Source organism: Nycticebus coucang, chromosome 15 (genome assembly GCF_027406575.1).
Source record: "Nycticebus coucang isolate mNycCou1 chromosome 15, mNycCou1.pri, whole genome shotgun sequence".
NCBI classification, from domain to species: Eukaryota; Metazoa; Chordata; class Mammalia; order Primates; family Lorisidae; genus Nycticebus; species Nycticebus coucang.
The window spans coordinates 31,484,160-31,504,887 of record NC_069794.1 but is presented as its reverse complement, the minus strand read 5'-3'; positions in this window follow the sequence as shown (position 1 = coordinate 31,504,887).

Here is a 20,728-nt window from a genome sequence, read left to right as displayed (position 1 = left end):
CTGCTCGTTTCTCAAAGAAATTAGATTCTATTTAATTGGATATTTTTGAAAACCAATTAGTAAAAAGTATTCCTCGTAGAGGGAGTTAGCGTCTCTAACTCTGACTGAGGGCAATACAGTCGTATTCCTGGTAGACGGAGTTAGCGTCTCTAACTCTCAGATCTCGCACACCATCTAATACATAGCACAGTCAGTAAGGAAAACGCGTATAAATAAACCCCCTTTTCTTACCATACGTGTACATGGCTTCTAAGGTGCTGGCATTCTTCCTTTCGTTAAGTCCCCTCTTAAATGCCCCAACATTGATGAAAAGCCAAAGGGGCCAGTACTCCGGGGGTGGCCGGACACGATTGTGCCCCACAGAGCTCCCTTCCAGGATATTGACCTCAAATTTTTCCGAAATACCAAATTTGGAGACTGAAAGCTTAGTAATTTTTTTTTCATGCGCAGGAAGCACAGATGAAGAAAAGACTCCAGGTAGAAAAAATTAATCACATTTATGTATCAGTTTAATCAAAAACATCTCACATAATCAAAGTTTACAGTAGAATATGAATAAAAGATAAACTCTAAAACATTATACAGTGTAACAACCTAAATACAGACAACAAAGTGTTATATAGCACTGCCAGCCACATTTCATTCCTTTTCTATCCGTGGCAATAACCCCTCAGCCATTCTGAGATGCACCATTTTACCTTGGAAATTGGGATGTATCTTAGAGTTAATGCTATTCATGATTTAATTACACCATTTTTTCTTTCCCAGTGGAGCAAAAATGGTACATGTTACAGCAGATGGTGTCTTAGACTCAATGAAATACAGATTCTGTTTGCCAGGTACTAAAGAAAATGAGAATTATCCCTATTCAATTGGATCTCGTGGGTTTAGTGGGGGAGACTGATAGGTAAGGAGATAAAAGATTAGGTAAAGGGACAAATGCAGACACGTGCTGGCTGTGAAATTGCAAGGAAGGTGGTGATGGTGTCTGATTCGAATCCATTTCTTTCTTCTTGCTTGACGGCAGCAGGGACTCTCTGAGGTGGGGAGGAAGGGTACCCATGTTTTGGCCTTCCAAACTGAGAGAGGCTGGTGCAAAACACCTGTAAAGACTTTCAGTCGTCTGTTCTTCCTGGGTGACATGCTTCCATTTCTTTCTTTCTTTCTTTTTAATAAGAGGTTAAATCCACTCTCAGCCATGGCTAGAAGATCCAAATTCCACTTGGGTGTTTCCCCCACATCTCCTTTGCTACCATCTGATTATACAAAGAGTTGCTGTCCAGCCCAGGGGCACAAATCCTGATTAGCTGAGTCAATCAAAGCCATGGAACGCTCTGCCTTCCCATGATTGGTTGAGGCCTGGACAGTTGATTCAGTTCTGGCTAAAGAAATGTGGAGGGCAAACTATAGGAGAGTTTCTGACAAAAGTTTTACTCTCTGATGAAAAGTGAGGCCAGGAAGAAATATTCTTTTTCCTTTAAATTTGCTTTGTGATGTTTGCATGTGGTACTTTAACCTGCACCGCCTATGAGGTCAACCCTGAGGGCAAGAGCCCAGGTGATGTGGATGGCAGAGGGAAAACTAGCAAGAGTCTTTGCTCTTCACCTCTGATGTGGTTTCTGAGCTACTGAGTTAACCTACCTGAAAACCTGATTTCTTACCATGTGAGACTATACATTTTCTTGACTTTACCTAACAAATGCAATCAGTGTAACCTGGCTTATTGTACCCTCAATGAATCCCCAACAAAGCATTAGTTTGAATGCACATTCTATTCCTTTTTTTTTTTGAGACAGGTTCTCACTCTGTTGCCTAGGCTGGATGTAGTCAATGATAACTCACTCCAACCTTCAATCCGGGATCAAGCCATCCTGCTGTCTCGGCCTCCAAGTAGCTGAGACTACAAGTGTGTGCTACCACACCTATCTATTTTTGTAGACATCGAGTATTGCAGTGTTGGCAAAAAGGTAAAAATTTGTATACTCTTCTCCTTATGTCTAATTGGTAACAAATATTTTCATGTCTAAGAGACATTTTCTAAGTGTTAATGCTCTCATAAAATAAATTTAAAATTACTTTGTTGTCAAGTAACTGACTAAGATACTTCTAGTGAAATTCTCTAACCTATTTTGTCAAATGGTGGACCAGCTCTTCCCAGATAGCCCATATGTTTCCAGCTCTGAGCATGCCCTGGCTATTTTCTCATTTAGACTCTGATAACTTTTCCCCTCTACTAATCTAGAACAGCTTTCTTAACTCCTTGTAAAATCTCCATGCCTTTTCCCTGTCTCCTCTTTTTATTTTGGCACCATACTGTGTGATTTTCAGTTACACTACGTTTATTTGGTATCACCAGAAAGTGAGTTCTTATTGATAATGAAATTTCAAGAACGCTGTAATTCTAAAAAACATACCGTTGATGAAACCTTCACAAACCACATCATACATTTCAATCCCTTAGTTAATAATGAATTGACCACATTTAAGTTTTTCTTATAAAGCAATCAGGTGGTGATATAGAGTAATAGCCCCTAGAAATTGACTTTAACATTTACTTTTATTATTTCAATGAAGATTAATTGAGAAATAATTATGGGACTTACACTTGTCTGTCTTTGAACTATATTCTTCCTGATTGCCATGATATTGAGATTATATAAAACTTTTTATATATAAGAATCAAGTAATATACCTTTTTCCCTATTTTAAACTTTCTATTTTAATTTCAGGAAGCAAGAGACAGAAAATGAAGTCAAATTCAAATCTAAAATTCAACAGGTTTATATGATATGTATTCATACCATTTTTATTTGGTTTTCTTGGTTTCAGCAATGTTCACCTTTCTGTGTGATCAAACACAATATAAAATAGAAGAAAGTGAAAAATGTACCCCAGTCTGATAAAAATAATTGTAGAGAAAACCAAAAATATCACTCAAATAAGATAAAAGGAGCAATATCTTGCTTTTATGAAAGGACTATAATTGATTAAATGTAAGCACAGATGAGACTTCACTCTTATTCTTCACACTCTTCAGTTCTGTGAGTGAACAACAGCAGAGGCTACAGACAGTGATAAGAAGACAAGCTAGGTTAGTAAGAGTGCCAGGTAGGCTGAGTGGCATAAAAACCCGCTAGTAGACTGCAGCAAGGATTAGCTGAAATTGAACTACTAGTTCTACTGATAAAGACTCCATTTTAATGTGAACTTTGAGAAATTGCCGAGAGAAAATGAGAAATCTTCAAAACTATTATAAAACCAAATTAGAAAATAATTGGCCATTGATCACGGAGTATGGTGAGAGTGCTGCATATACCAAAGGCTGAGTGAAGAGAGCGGTCTCAGGAACAGAAAGTGATTCCATATGATTAGGGGAACGGTATGGTTAAACGACATGGCTGAGGGAGATAAATAACAGTCAGACCAAAAGGGCTTTGTAAACAATCTTATCGGAGGGTGATTAAGCCCTACATAGAGCAAGGACGTGATCATGTTTGCGTTTTGAAAAGGTGATGGACAGTAGTGCAAGAACAAAACGGAGAAGGTGAACTTAAAGGCAGAGGACGTTCATCAATAACCAGCTCAGGCTATGTGGGCTGGCGGCTTGAGTGCAGGTTCTGGCTTTGGGAATGGAGAGAAGACAGGTTGTAATGACATTGGGAGGTCAAAGCATTACAACTTGATGGTTGATTGGGTATGGGGGGAAATTTAAGAGATACATCAAGAACAATGTTTTAGTTTCCTTTGGGTAACGAGGTACATGATGGCACTATTCCTAGAGATGGCATAGGGAGAGAACAGGTTGGAGAAGGGAGAGGCAAAGAATAATTTGGGATACAAATAATTAGGGAACATCCACATGGAGATGCCCAGGAACTGTACAAAGTGGTTTAAAGCTCACTAGGGGAGATTGCTAGATTTAGTTTGATGGTAAATATGCAAAAGCTATAAAATTTGAAAACACTTTAGTGTGAGCCTCATTCCATCATATATATTTGTTTTTCTTTCTCATTTTACTGCCCTTATGAAACTACACAGAAAGTACTTAAATTTCCAGCTCGTTTCTCTGAAATTCAGTTGGATCTGTGTTGACTTGGAATATTGATCAGCATATCTGGATTTTTTCTTACTACCTGGAACTTTAAAAAGCAGATCTGAAATGTATAAAAATGTGTAGAACATATGGAAATGGACATCTGAGGCTTACATGTAACTGTCATTTAATAATCTTTTAATTAGCAATTAATCTGTATGGTATTGCTATTTTGCATGTAATGGAAAAGTTACATTTAAGAAGTCAAAACTTCTCAAAATTATTTTCTTTAGTTGAGAAATAGGTTGCTGGCGAATACAACCTGTATAATTGAGTTCACAAAGAAATAATTTGATGAAATTAATAAACTTAATGTTCTCCAGGCAATTGTATGCCACCAATGTGTTAAACCTTTTTCCATTAACTTATTAAATTATTGTTTTATGAATCTTCTAAAAGACTATATCCAAATTGAATGTTTTGCCAATATCAATCCCCTACTGGTGGTTCTAACAAAGAATTCTCTTTCAGGAACAGGTTTTTTTCCTTGGGGAAGTAAATAGAGCCAGTGATTTACTGATAAATCCACCCAGTATATACATCATGTCTGTCCCATATATCAATGTCACGGGCAACAGCTTGCTTTACTAAGTGATTCTGTAGTGTCTTCTCAAAGACTGTTTTGTTTAGTAATCAGATCAAAGTGCCAACATGAATACGTTTAAGCATCCTATCAATTTTTTTAATCTTTAAGAGCACAATTAGTTCTGAGACATATTTATGAAATGGTTTCCACTACTGAAATTTTATCCTACCACATCGGTCTACTTAAAAATTGTTAGTTTGTGTATCACGCGTGTGCACTTCAGCATTATTTGCTACACACTGTATTTAAACTGAAATATTGTTCTTGTTACCGGTTATGAGAATTCTCATATTCGCTGCTCTTCCTAACTGACCAATTTTTAATTTGGTGTTAATTATCTAAATAGTTTGGGAGACTAGATGGCCTCTCTGTTTCATGCTATTAAATGGCATTAAACATTCTCTCCAGACCCTTGCAAATGGATTGTGAAACTAATGAGTGATAGCTTTGTGAAAATTTACATGGGGGTGAACAGAAAACAGTGAAGAAAAAGAGCCCCTTTGATGATGACTGACAGATAATGACAGAACTTTCCATCTTGGTTTTAAAAAAGAGTGGATAGTTCAGTTTAACATCTTTTTAAGTTAATCCTGGAAAGGACTTTGGGATGACAATCAGAAGGACACAGAATTAAAAAAAAAAAAAAAAACATTAAAATGCATAAAACTTAAAAAAATGATATTTTGAAGACACACTACTGATTTTCTTCTTGTATTTGCAATGCAGGCATTTTAGCATGTTCCATTTCAAATTGTCTCTGTACCAGCGTGTTGTGCTATGTACATAATCTTTGGTAAGGAATTCTACTTGCAGCATATTTTTCTTCAAAGGCTTTGCATTTCTGCATAAAAAGCTTATTAATTATTTGTAGCTGCTTGTCATCATGTTCTGATAATAGAAGACTGGTCAAGGATAATAATTACCACTTCACCTTTTTGGATCATATATATCCACTATTCCTAGTGCAATATTACCCAAAGCATCTCTTCTCTCCCTGTACACAGGACCAAAAGTGCAGGCACATCATTTATTGATAAGACAAAAAGAATGTAATGAAATTATCAATGTTCTTGAATTAATTATGAACATGATTAAGAAAGCTAAAATCTCAGGAGCCAGGATCTCATTACCCATTCAGTCTTAGGGATTGCTTTCATTCAGCTAGGCAAAAAGGCTTTGAGCAGCCCCGCAATTGCCTTTTGCTCATTTATTTGTGCTAGAATTAAGGTTTATTTGTTTTCTTTTTTCTTCTTCTTCAGACTGTTTCTCTGTCTTTATCCGTTTAACAAACTGTTTCCTCCTCTGTCTCAGAAGGATGCACCTCCTAGGGCCTACATCTCTGTCTGCCGTCTGCACACCTTCTTCTTTTGAGTGCCTTTCTCTCAACTCATTTTGCTGGAGCTCCTAAATATCTCTCAAGGTAAGTCTGAGAATGTAGCCAAAAAGTTCGTTCAGATTTATGTCGGCAACTATACAACAGTTCTGTCTGAATCACATTCAACCCGGAGTCTTAATGACATCATTATTACGCTGTCTGTACCAGGCAAGATTTTACTTCCAGCCTTCACTGTATTATTACTTACCTTCCTTTCTGTGTGAATGTACGAATAATACTTTTTTAGGATGGGGAAAGAATTTGAAATTAGGAGGGAAATACATTTTTGACTCAAATCATATTTCCAAATGTAGCAGAAACATTAAGCAAAAAGTAAATCCATTTTAAATATTTGGTATGCAGATGTTCTGATAACTGTATAATTCTTACCCTTTCATCCTTGATACTATAACTGAATCGAGAAGGTCAGACTCACTATATTATTATATTCGGGATTCTTTTTAAAATTTCCAAGTGTTCCTTTTATAGAGGCATTCTAAATTTTTAGTATTGTAATGTTCAGGGCAGAAGAATATTGAATTGGTGTATGTTAAAAAATGCCTTGGAATTATTCTAACAACACATGACCAAACCAGTTCTACTTTCTTTGCAAAATTAACCAACGGTAGTTTGGCAGTAAACTTCTTTGCATTTGATAATAGGTCGTTTATAAAGAAGATTATTGGCGAAGCAGGTGAAATGCTGTCAGCATGCATTTCACAGTCACACACAGAGTGATTACAAAGATCACATAGTTGGATGTTATTTTGGTTTAAATATATTAATATGGGTCTCATATTCCTCTATGAGCAAATTAAGAATTGCTAAGATAAGACAGGAGAGAAGAGCTATTCCTTTAGGCTACTGAATAAATATAGTATATGTGATACTAAATTCACTGATCTTGGTTTTCTTTTAGTGGTGATTTGATAAGATTGCTAAAGCATCCAGGAATCTGAATGCATAAAATCATCAAAACCCAAAGCATATTAAAGCAATAAGTGGCAAAGTGATTTGATTATAGCATAAAAACATGAAGACATTTACCTCTCAAATCTTAGAAACAACCTTGATATTTGAAGATTTGTTAGAAAATGTGATTAAATAACACAAAAGGAGAAGGCTGTTCGACTCTTTCTATAAACCTCCTGTCTAGGGAAACAATATTTAGATAATCATATATATTACATAAAAATATTTGCTTGTGTCATCTTAGCTAAATATCCAAGATATTTAGGGATTGCTAAATCCCTACTAGAACTCTAGAATATTATGTGGTCTGTGAACTCAGTATTTTTAAATTTGGGGACACATAGATTTTTGTCCTTGTGTATTTCCTTCGGCACTTTAAAAAATTCTATTGACTTAACAAAAAATGGTTATTGGAGCTTACTAAAATTATGGTTTCTTAGACATTATTCTGTTTAGTTCTTATGTTCATTACATGAATTGCAATAGGCAATTTAATTGGAAAGTGTTAAAAATGCAAGGCACCAAATCTTGTTTTTAGGCATCAAACAAGAAAAGCAGTAAAAATAATTTTCTCACTTCCTGAACCCGGAATGTCAAGAAAAAAAAAAAAAAAAAGAAGCATGTTTCTTAAGAGAAGCTCCTATACATCTCGTTCTGAGAAAATGGAAATCTCTGAATTTCTTTTGATATTTCTTTCACATCTTATCAAAAAGGGAAAAATGAATCATAAAATATCCGGCGTGCCGTGTTTCTACATGAAAGGAAGGAGCAGAAGTCCCATGTGGCTCTCTCCAGGGGAAGGCCATTATTGTGCTTGTCGAGGTGGTCGCCTGCATGCCAGTGATTGGACATGATCAGGCAAAGCAGTGTGGAAGCGGGAAGAGACGCAAATAGCAGAGGCTGAGGTGAAGGAGCAGGTGCGTCTGCAGCAGAAGTTGGTAAAGAGCACTTTCCTTATCAGTTTGTCGTTGTCTAAGTATCAATCCATTTCCCAACAACAAAATATAAGAAAGAAAAGTCAATTACTAGTGCCACAGCGGACTAGATGCAACTAATTAATAGAGCCATTAATAAACCTAAAAAAAGAAGTTGCATCCGTGAAAAGTATTTACATGCTGATATCAGAAAATCAAAAAGCATGCTTCCATCTTACAAAGTAACTGCCAGAAGCAGTGTGGTTTGTTTGTTGTCATTACTGTCTGCTGTAGTAAAGTGAAACGACAATTCCATGTGCCGTCACTAATGTCATTGAATTCAGAGTTTGGAAATGAACGATGGTGGAACAGTGGGGAAGTTTGAATATTTATTCCATTTTTTTTTTTTGAAGGTAACATTACGTGGGAAAAATAGGGATGCTCTTCAAAATCATTTCTTTCCTTCTGCGTTTTTCTGACTTTGACACTTTATACTCCTGATATTGAGTGAAAAGGTGAATGTATTCAAATCTAATTGATATGGAAATAAAACTTCAACCAAAAGTCAATATAAGTAATCTTAAATATTTAATAACATGAATTCTGTTTTTGTTCATGGTTGGAATTAGTTCTGAAATCCAGAAAGTGCTAAAATCTCTTAATGTATGTGGAGTTATACATATTCACAAAGACTTCTATTTTAAAGAAGCAAAGAATACTAGAAAAAGCATTAGCAGATATTAGGAGATTTAAATTTGTCAATATCCACCTGTGACCTTGGATAAGTTCCTGCACCCAGGAAAACCTCTGTTTTTGCTCTGTAAAATTAGTGGGATAAATGGATGATATTTGAGGCCTCTTCACACACAAAAATCCATTATTTTCATCCATGTTTTTGTGCATGTATGTGTTCATTCGACAATGAGTAAGCCTGAAATCTGTCTTTAGTATTTATTCAAAGGTTAAAATATTAAAGGACACTTTTCATTTAGAACGTCATGTGACACTCATATTGCAAGCCTGTATATTGGTGATACTTTCACATCTGATGTCCCTGCTCACTGAATTCCTGAAACGCAGGGCTTAATTTGCTCTTAAACGTTCCTCCATTCGCATTTATGCTGATCCGTGCCTATAAACAGTGGGACTTGCTTTCCAGCAAATATGTCTTTACCAAAATTCCTCAAGTGTAGAAAGGGGAAGTTGTTTCATCTTCATATTCCTCACAGCAAGTTGTTGGGTCTTTGCAAACTGCTAATAGGCTCATTAAGCCCCTGCTATGTACATCTCCTAAGTGAACACGGAATTGGTAATTGTAACTAAAACTGAATTTAAATGGTTGGTCAGTAGCTTTAGATGCTGCAACCTTTCAGAGCAGCAAGATTTTAAAAAGATGCTTACTATAGGAGGATAAGAAGTGGTGTTTTGCAGTTAGCTTTTTGCCTGGAAGTTTCCCGACTGGCAGCACGCTGGGAGTGGGAAGGTGCCATGCCGTGGGGCTTATGTCTGCTCTGAACGGGTTAAAGAGAACTACCTGCTTGAGATTGATTTAAATCAGTAATGGATCATCTCATAAAGCTGCTGTTACTAGATATTAGCCTGCTATCTCCATCCTCTGATAGCACAGATAAGAAGTGCTTACCGCAGAGAAGGTTCCTAGAGGACAGATATTGTTTCCTGTACCTCAGGGAGTAGGAAGCCATAGTGCTGGATCAGTGACTTTTCCTAACAGCAAGTAAATTCAGGCCTTATCAAGTTACAGCACAAACTGCACTCATGTTTTATTATTCTCATTAGAGATTTAAGGACTAATTCCAGTTGTTAGCGCTTAGCAGTTTAATGTTTTCCATAGATAAGAATTAAGATTCTTCTGGGGGATTTTTTTATTTGCTAAAGCTTGCAAAATATAATGTGGTGATGCATTTACTCTGATGTAATGCGGTAGATTTTCTAAATGTCCTGACTGTTTTTAAGGCATACATTTTAAAAATTTAAATCTAACGACTGAATTTTTCTGAATTGGATATACACTCATTTCACTGCAACATGCTTTTCTTTGTCTGGGAACCCAAGTCAGCCCTCCCTCTGGTGATAGAACCGAGGAGGCTGAACTTCCATGCTTGTCTTGACTGCTGTGTGTTTTCTTAAAGTAAATTCACTTAATTGAGACTAGGTGTAGGGTCTGAATCAAAAGAAAATCTTGAACAAGATCCATTTTGTAAGTAAACTTGGCTTTAAATTATTTTCTTGAAGTAGAACTGACTTTCCTGTCCCAACCAGGAGGAGAAAAGCTGTGTCTGTCATGATCATTGTATTTCTGTTTTCAAAGCATTTACAGAGTTTGAACTTAGAAATAAAAATCCAGGCTTGCTGTCAGCTTGGATATCAACATTGAATCAATGCTTTAGGCACTTTTCAGTAATGGGCATCTCACTGTTGACCAAGCTTACTCTTCTTAACATTCTTGAAGGGAGAAAAATCATTTTATGAATAGCAAAGTTTCATCTAAGTTATAATTGGATAATGTTATCACTGGAAAGATCAGTGATATTGTCTGCTTATGTTTATTAATTTTTCTGTATGAACTCTAGTTTGAAAAACCTTATATCCTTCCTTCTTCATTTTCTTGGGTTTATCTTCAGATCTTTCTTTACATATAGTATGTGGCTGTTTGGTATTTTCAAAGTTAGTTTAAGTTAAGCTAATGTTAAGTCATGGATACTATAGTTTCAAAGTTTTGGAGTCAGATATTTTAGAAGAAAGCGTGCTATATATAAATGAAAATTGTTGTCACTATGAGGCATTTGTTGGCTGACACTTTGATATCTATTTTTGGAAAACCATCTTCCTAAGGTGAAATGGTTCTAGCAGTAATGCTAGAAGAACAGACAACTTCGTGGCAGTTCAGGAACCCTGAATATGCCAACTGGGTAGGATTCATCACATAACAATAAAAATAGAAACTACCATTTTTTATGTATTAAGAACTGTGATGGATGTTTTGAATTCTTGATCTTATATGTCAATGGTTTTCAAGAAAATTCTCACTATGTTAAATTCACCTTTTTAATTTTTCAAGACAGGGAGACCTATTCTAGTTAATGTTTCTATAATTCCTGGCTTTGTAGGCCTTATGCCTGTCTATGCCCCAGATTGTTTTTCCCTTTTAACTAGTGATGCTCTATCTGCAATGATACTCTGTCTGCCAGAAAAATTTAACATTTTTGTTCCAGTTACGTTACTGGGTGCAATCCTCTCTTATACAGGAAATAAATTTATTATGAAGAACTCCCAGTAGAAGCCTTGGAAAACTTACACAGAGCTGTGCTGTGTCCAAAATGCTGTTCAGCAGGTTTTCCAAAGCACCCAGGTAACAGCTGGTGCAGGCCATGTGCCAGCTCTGACAGCCCATATGCTCTCTTTAGTGCAGTAATTATCTCAACACAAAACTCTGATAGCCTAATCTACTGGGTCCAGTTTCCCTCGGTTAAATTGACTCGGTGGCTTTGTTAGTAAGTTCCTTTGGCACAGTAAGAACTTCATCAAGAGTTTAAGTATTGGGATAAGCTTCAAAGACCAATATGATTGCTACTTTCAAGACAGGTGGCTTATTAACCCTAAGAGATTCTAGGTGGTGGTTTGTTAGGCTATGACCCAGCAGCAGTGATCTAGTTAAAGGTCTATAGTTTCCATTAGATATCTGGCTGAGGGGTGTGACTAATGCATCTGATTTGGTAGTAGATTAAGATTACTTTTTAATATTTCAATTCTAAGGCAAACAACAGCATTTCTTCTGTATTTCAAACTTGGTGTTAAGGGCAGAAGGTTGGAGTGAGACATTTTAGGAAAGGAGAAATGGCAAGAAAAGTGAGCTAGATCAAAATGGTTATAAACTTTCTTATCTACAGCATCACACAGAAAACATAAAAAAAGTTATTCCTGTGCCCCTGAGAGGTTAACAATCCCCCTGTATGTGTAAAACGTATTTGTTAGAGGTCTGGAGTCCAAATTCCTAAGCTTCTTCCTTCCCTTCTTTTGCCCTTTTTCTCCTCACTTCCTTCCTCCCATCCCCCCTTCCCTCCTTTCCTGTTTCTCTCTTTTCAGTTTTCCTGTCCCCCAGCCTTTTCTTTCTTTCTTTTTCCTTTTCTTTTGAGAAACAAACATCCTAAGGACCAGTTGCAATAAATCTATAGATGCAAGCCTGCAGTTTTAGTGCAGACGAAGCTAAATTGTACTAAATTGAGTAGCCATAGTTTTGAAAGATGTTGCCTGGTATGGAATCATAGAATTCAGCCACAGATGACTCAAGCTAAACAAACGTGATGTGGTATTATCCCTTTAGCTTCTTCTCTGTCTTCTGCTCTTACAGAACGTAGCACGGACTTTGAATGATGTCCTGTGTTTGTCCTGACGTGATTATGCCAGGAGTAAGTTTTAACCTCATTTCTGATCTATTTGTAAAATAATACCAAGGTCATAATCTTAACAAGAAGATTGAATGAATAGACCTTTTGGCCAAAACCCACTTTTATTGTACTAATATTGTCTACTGAGATTGTGGGAGCTACACAAATGGCTGGTCCTCCGATGGACCTTCTGTGGGGGTATTTTCAGATATTCCTAACAGGAGAGATGGTACTCTATTTCAATCACCATGCACCATAAAATGATTAGATTATCTTAATTCTTTCTGGACATAAAGAAGTGTTCAAGAAAAGGGTGTCCGTTTTGTCAGTATAGCTTTAATTTCCTGAGCTGAAATGTAGTTATGAGGGAGGGAAGAATGCACTAAAAGGATGGAATGTAAGTTCTAAGAGAGACTAGGTCATACTTTACTATTCTATGACATCTGATTTATTTTGTTTTTACCCTACCAAGGCTAATCTGGTTCTAGCCAGGCCTTTCTAGTCTTTTTCACTACTGTGACTTCAGAAGGCATAGTACTGCCTGGCACATTGTTGAAGCCCAGTAAATAACAGTTGCTAAGTAAATGAATAAATGATAGATATGGGCTCTTTTTTTTTTTTTTAATGGAAATGACTCCAACCATGAGTGGAAATGTACAATGTGGAGTGAGTAGCTGAGATGAGGGTTGATGTGGTCCTGAGTGTTTCTCTTCATGCATGTAGCAGAGATCTGATTCTCCTGTTGACAATTTCTGGTTTAAAAGATGCTAGGAGACCCCAATGCTCAGGGGTAGAAACATTACCAGAAGTGATTTATTTCAAGTTGGACTCTAAGTTGAAATTGATTCACTGATACTATAAAGTCATTGCATTATTGAGCTTTCAATGTAATCAAGCAAATTATAACTCCAAAGAGCTTCTATAGAAAGCTAGATGAGCTAGTTCATAAAAACCCCAACACAGACCCTTGTTATTTAGTTTTCAACTACAGGTAGTTATACTTCTAAAGTCATTATTTATATGTTGTCAGGAGCACTCACCAAATTTATTGACTCGTACATTATTCTTTGCAAATAAGTTCTGGCTGCTCTCTGCATATTATAATTAAAATGACAGGGACTTTAATCATTTATGAAATTTTAAACTACATACTGAATATAAATGTATCATTCAATGTGATAGAATGAATTAAATTCATCATTGTCAAATAACTGTATAAAAGATGAAATATCTCTCATCCCACATCATTAACTTATATAAAAAAGAGAGCCAGATTTGCAAGCATTGTAATAGTACTTTTATGGGCTTTTAAGGACACTTTGAAACCTAAGACGTTTGACATATACAAGAAAAATGCTTTTGATGAAAAAGTTGACTTCTAATTTTATCTAGAAAAGTTCTAATTTGAATTTGGTGATGAAAAATAACTTTTGCCCAAATAAAATTAAGTTTAAAACTGTTCTATATGAACATGAAACAATTTTAATCATCATGATATAAATATGTGTACTGATAAAATAGTTTCAACAATCCAAATCATTAAGGCAAAAATCCTTGCCGTAGGTTGAAAGGATAATTTAGGACAGGAGAGTATTTGAAATATTTGTCTGGAGCAGGTAAGTAACTGACATGTGATCATTTATCTTTCTTTTGTTCATGTCTAGACACAATGTCAACACCTAGATTGAAAAAAACACATTTGGGAAAGTAATTCTGATCATTATTTTCATTTTTTCAGTTTGTTATAATCAAATTACTATTGTCAGCTAATCCCTGCACCTGTTAAGTTCTACTTACTATTTTTCTAGGGAATTTTATAACAAGACTATTTTTAAAATGTGAAAATCTCTACTTGTTTATTATTTTGGGAAAATGTGTATTAAATAAGCTTTTTTAAATCTACCCCCAAATCTTTTGAGTCTTTTCAAATTTCAAATATTTCATCTATGTTTCTTGGTTTCTATCCTTTCTTGGGCAGAACATTCATTCACCAGATAAACTTGTATTAAGCCAGGCGAGAGGTGGGGGTGGCAACTTGGTTTGGGGATGGGTTGTGAATCTAAGTCTTTTCTCTCACGGACTTTAATGGGGGCCACCGAGTCTTGATAAAACCTGAACTAGGCAATGCTTTCACAAACTTATGAACTAATTCTAATTTTGGGAAAAAAAGAGTATAAATTAATTAAGGTGCTTACAGCTATCTTTCTGTATCTCAATTTGTTTATGCAGTTTTTCCAGCTAAATGTAAGGAAACATGACATGAATGGAAAAAAATAGTCTGGTGTGGTGTTCTGGGATATGCAATGCATTTTCATAGAAATTAAAACAGGAAGAAAATCTCAAGCCCAGACAAAATATGTTACTGTGGAAACTCATACCGTGAGTTTTTAAAATGGTCAACATTATCATCAGCGGTATTGTTTTATCTATTAATAATTTTAGATTGCTTAGTTTGGGAGGGCAGTTAGTGGTAGTAAATTCCTTCCATTCTCTGTCCTATGGAATTCTTGTCACATAACATGAAAACCCAAGGAAAGAACAATGCACATATGTATATATATTTAAAATTTAGAATTTTATATAGTGTCCTATTAGCTACCCAATGTCAGATTGACCTGTAGTTACTTGAAAAGTAACTTAAAAACAAAAGGTTTTTTAAGTGAGAATTATTTTGGGGGAGGGAGCAGAGTAAGTAGGTACAAGACTTGGAAATGTATAGCAAAAACATATACTGCCATCGATGAACATTCCCAGTCCTGGCACAACTTGTTAAAAGCTGACTAGCAACTAATACAGCTTAGATTTTATTTTCTGAGACTAACTATAACTCTATTTTAATCAGCAAGTTTGAATAACAACAACACTTCCAAAACGACTGTCGTAATTAAAAAGAAAACACACATACCTACAAAACCCCCAAATTGCAATCAATAATTTAAAGGAACATTTTAGGTTAAAAAGTTTGTTACAAAAGGTATTTTTAGCATATGTGGTAGGATGCACTGTTTCCCCTCCAGCACATAGGCTCCTATCTGTGAAATGTATTCCCTATTCTTTTCCCTTGCTTTTTAAAATAGCATTCCTTTTCCCTTTGAACCCTTTCTGTTCATACTTTTGTGTGTTTCTTGCACAAAGCAGTACTTTCCTCATTAGCCTGTAATAGTAACTCATAATAGGTAAGTTTTAACACTTACTCCATCGTTAAGAACCTGGTACAAAAATCATCACTCTGTTTGAAAGCAAGAACCCCCGCTGAAATGCTTTCCCGAGATTTCTAAGAGGGCACAGCTACAGTACAGACTTGTAACAGTATATAGTGGTAGTTGGTTTGAAGTAACAAAGCATGACTCAAGAAAAAAAGACGCTTGCAATGGAAGCAACATTTTCTAATAGCTTTATGATAGCTCTCTTTATATTGAGAGATTTTATTAGGTTTGGAATATAATTTTCACAAAGTTTCCTTAGAGTCAGAGTACAACACATTTGTTAAACCCTTTCTATTTTTCCCCCCTGCTTCTCAGTATTGTTTCAGAATGGAAGGTGAAACTGTATTCCTTGGTGTGCAGTTTAAAGTCAAGAGCAGCAATATTTAGCACATGCTTGGGCAACCTTGTTTGAAATCCACGCCCCTCTCTGGTGTTCTGATGTGCCTTTAGGGGATGCTTGCCTGTTTGTAGTTTGTTTTCTTTTGTTTAAGGTTTCAGCTACTGCATTGACTAATGATTATATAGCAGTAAACTCTCATCCCTGCTAAATTCACTAGTGATGCCTCAGAAGCATTTTTCCCTTGTGTGACATAAAACAATAAAAGGACTAGACAAACCCCTTTTGAGGAAGAATAATCCTTTGTTTAAAGAAAAGAAAAGGCATCTCCTTGATGCCAGAGGGTGGAGAATTCAAATCAAAGCCTTGGCTAATTGATAAAAAATAAGTTTTAATCTGAAAATTTTCTGCAGTCGGTTATTTGTGGAAACTCATTAGTAATAGAACATTTTTATCTATGTATACTGTTTGCAATTTCAACAACACAATATTTACTTAACACGTAATTACTTGACCATCACCTTCTGCTCTTGGATATAAACTCTAAATAATGAGTCTGTTTATTCAGAATGCTGCTGCCAGCATAATTTATCAATAGAATTTTGATCAGTTATATTTTATTTCTTTGGAAACAACTAAGTATATTGTTTTCCCCTGCATTTGCTCTTTAATAAAAATTAAAATAGTCTGTTCTGAAATATAACTTATATATTAAAAATTTAACTAGAATTTTAAAGCAATCATTAGGTTTGCGTAGTGCATATTCTTAGCCTTTAAATGTACAATCTGAACATGTCATTTAATTGTTAGGCTGCAATTTTTTAAGTGAGTCTCGTGGCCATGATCTCAAGTGATAAATTCTTCTTGATTTGCCTTTAGTTTTCACTGACCAAACCTGAGGTAATGAAAGATGAGCTATGGTTACAAAGGACTAATTATTTTAAACTGAGAATTTTTTAATGTTTTTAATTAAGCAGGAAGTATAGAAGCCATCAATGTTGTCACTTTATTAGAGAAAAAAAATTCTGAATTTCAATTTAACTGTAGATGATGTTCAGTTTCTACCTCTAACTCTGAATAGAGTAAGATTGCATTAAATTAGAGTTGACTCTGATGCCTAAATGTCACTTCCCCAAAAGGAAAATTGCCTTGTGATATAAACAGAAATTTCAATCAATGAGCAGGGTTTCAGACTCATTCAATTTTTAATAGCATTTTATCACCCAAGTCCTTGAATAACATAAGCAAGCTGCACAATACATAGGCTTGGTCCTGTAGTGAGACTGATCTATGTTTTCATAACTCTATTTTTTTTGACCCCCAATTTTAAAACTCCAAGGGAAAAAAAAGTTTTCTTGTTAAGTTTAAATAATGAATCTAAGAGACCATATTCAGGCCACAAAATAGTCCAAGTTGGCCCCAAACACAGGTGCTCCCAGTTTGAACATTGTGTTTGGCTTTTCTGCAGAGGAACGAAATGAAAGAGCAACTTCAAACACAGGTGCAAAACCCCGCATCTGTGAGGGACAGCCCGAAACCATGGCTTTCCCCTGACCGTTTTCAGCTTGTAAACTTCATCCTCCATGGAGCACCTGTGTCAGAACCAATCAGGGATGTGTATAAATGTTATCAACACCTACACATCATTACTTATTCATCAACATCAGCACCAAATATTGATGAAACGTGCTTGGGTGCTTTTTTTTTCTTTTGGTTCGTTTTTATTTCTTCCTATGAAGCCGTTCTTTTCAGAAGTTTATGTCCATCTGCCTGATGGAAAGAAGTACAACACAGAGATAAGAAAATTTGGAATGTTTCAGACTATAGGTTCAGATCACTTTTTAATCTTTGTTAAAGATTTTGTGTCACTCCTTTGGTGGGAAACATGGAACACACACAAAAGGTTCAAAGGCATTAATTGCCTGCCTAAAGGCTTAATTGCAACAATTTCATACTTTATGGTATACTTTTGTGCAGCCACCTCCACCCTGGTAGTCGTTTGCCTTCTTGTTGTTTGATTAGCATTCAAAGAACTTACATTTGAAGCTATATAAGATTTTGTTTTTCAATAGCCGTAGCAAGCAGCAGAAACAGCAGGATCTGGCTTTCTGGCAAACTCCACAGGCATTTGGGTTGGTGGCTTTGTATTTGCCTCTGGGCCTTTCCTGCACAGGGCTGAGGAGGGGCTTGTCAGGCTGTTAGAAGCTTTGGAAACCATTTCTTCGTTGACAAATTAAATTTATGTGGTTTTTAATTGTCTGTAAACAAAGCCTTTTAAATCTAGTACTAAATCTCCATCCAAGGTCAGCTGGCACACAAAGGGATGGTTGCTGATTGAGTTTGTCTGCTTTTCTTTTTCTAAAAACCCCTCTCAATCAGTTTATTGTCCTCCAATAGAGATACACAAAACACGCAAATCACTTGGCCACTCCCCCCCACTTTGAATGAATAGATAAAAATCCATCTGTTTTTTATCTGCATGTTTCGAGGGCCAAATTTATGTCCTTTGTAAAAAATGGCCTCAGCAATACAGTTTCCTAGCAAGTGGGGAGGGGAATTGACCAACACTTGGGTTTTAAGTCAGTGATGGTAATAGTTGAGAAACTTTCAGTATCTTTTTTTTTTTTTTTTTTTTGGCTCTAACCAGTCATTAGATCTATTTCATTTATGCTGTGAATAACTAAACGATGAAGTTATGTAATACATATATATTGGTTATCATGGCTCACAGTCACACTATTAAACACATGCCTTTTAATAAAAGAACATAAAAAACTGAGAAAAAAGGTAGTATAGTGTAGATGTTTAGTTTTCTATAGGTTGTCATGCAACTGAATATAGTCTTTCAAAAACAGTGTTTAAGGCACAGACAGATGAGTGTCTGGCTGTAGGGCTCTGGCTCTGGCGAGTTCCAGAAAACCTTGGACTGGCTTCCCATTCGCAGCGTGTTGAGCCCTGGCTGTGGCTGCTCCCCTGCCCGCCTCCCGCCTGCAGAGTGAGCACTGCAGTTCTCCCATTTCTCTGAGAGCCAGTTCTCTGTCTGCTGTAAGTGAGAAAAAAAAAAAAAAAATGGACCATTACAAATGAGCAAAGACATTGAGCTCTTAGGAAAGAAGGGAAGATGGAGCCCACAGAGTTTGAATAAAAGCTGTCAACATTAAGTGAACTGAAGGCTCAAACTCTGCCACAGGACTCCTCCCTGAGCAGCCTGGCTCAGAGAGGGAAGCAATGAAGAAGAGCTTTCAGCTACTTACTTCTTTCTTGTGAGCCCCCTGTTCCTGCTTGGAAGAAAGAACCGTAAAGCCAAAAAAAAAAAAATGCTTTTGGTTTCTTCTTGCAAGTGTACCTGTATACGTACGATGATACCGCATTTGGAGGATTCCTATTTTTCTTCTATCTCTAGTTTTTAGCAATGGTAAGTAAAAAGGACCTGTCAGGGCTGAGCAATTGTCTATAAACTAGGTGGTTGTTGGTGTGCTCGTGGTCAACAAATGAGACCCACCACAGCAAAGCAAGCATGAAACAAAGCTTATTGATGAAGAGAAAGACAGGTTTACTGAGCAAGAGCAAGGTACAGGTTTACAGAGCAAGATCTGTCACCATACAGGCCCCCTTGTCATGACAAAAAAGGCTTTGGTTATGAGTTGGGTCCTATCTTACACTGTCTAGGTAGGGGCCTCCTTGTGGTTCAGATGTCACCATAGAACCACTTTGATGGACAGTTAACAACATGGTAACTAGTCTTCAATTACTCTTATATTCAAATCCTATTATACCTGGACTGCTTGGACCAATGGGTAGGTATTCCACATTCCCCCAGGTATGGCAGTTAGTCTCTGGGATAGTGGAGCAGCATAAAGATGGGGCTCCCTTATCCTTCATCCCATGTAGAACAATTGCTTGAGCCAGCACCAAAGCAGAGCACCCACTTTGTCTTTTTTTCCCTGCGAGAGCCAGAATCCTCTAACTATCTCCCTAACAGATATGCCTGTATTTTTAGAAGAGAATGGATTGGTTCTTGATTTTGCTAGTTATATGGCCTTGATAAATTACTTAATTTGGGGGGGCACATTTTTACGTCTATAAAATGGGAATAACCATATTTAACATGTGAAGTTGAAGTATGCATTAAAATAAGATAAATTAGAGCATACTTTTTTTTTTTTGCATTATTTGAAACATATTGGTACCAAAAACTTTGCTGGCCAAGAAACAACCAGATAACAAGACAATTAAAAGAAAAGAAAAAACTGACATAAATATGAGGAATATCCAGAGAGGGAACTCCCAAAATATAAAAATATGAGAGTGAGTTAAAACTTTAAAAAGCTAGGAATTAAAATATAAACTGCATATCATTGCATTGCTGGTAATGGAGTTGACTCTTTTAAAATAGTTTAGAGCTCACTGAAGCTTTAATTCTGGAGCTTGAATGATCCTCCCACCTCAGCTTCCTAAGTAGTTGGGAATACAGTCATGCAGCACTGTACCCAGTTAATTTAATTTAATTTAATTTTTTGGAGATGGGGTCTTGCTACACTGATAAGGTTGGTCTTGAACTCCTGGCCTCAAGAAATCCTCTCACCCTAAGGTGAATTAAAGACATAAGTGTGAGACCTGAAACTATGAAAACCCTAGAAGAAAGGCTAGGAAAAACTCTTTCAGATATTGGCCTAAGCAAAGAATTTATGATTAAGACCTCAAAAGCATATGCAACAAAATGAAAATAGACCAATAGGTCTTAATTAAAAAGCTTCTGCATAGCAAAAGAAATTATCAGCAGAGTATAGAGACAAGTTATAGAATGGAAGAAAATACTTGCATCTGACAAATAATTAA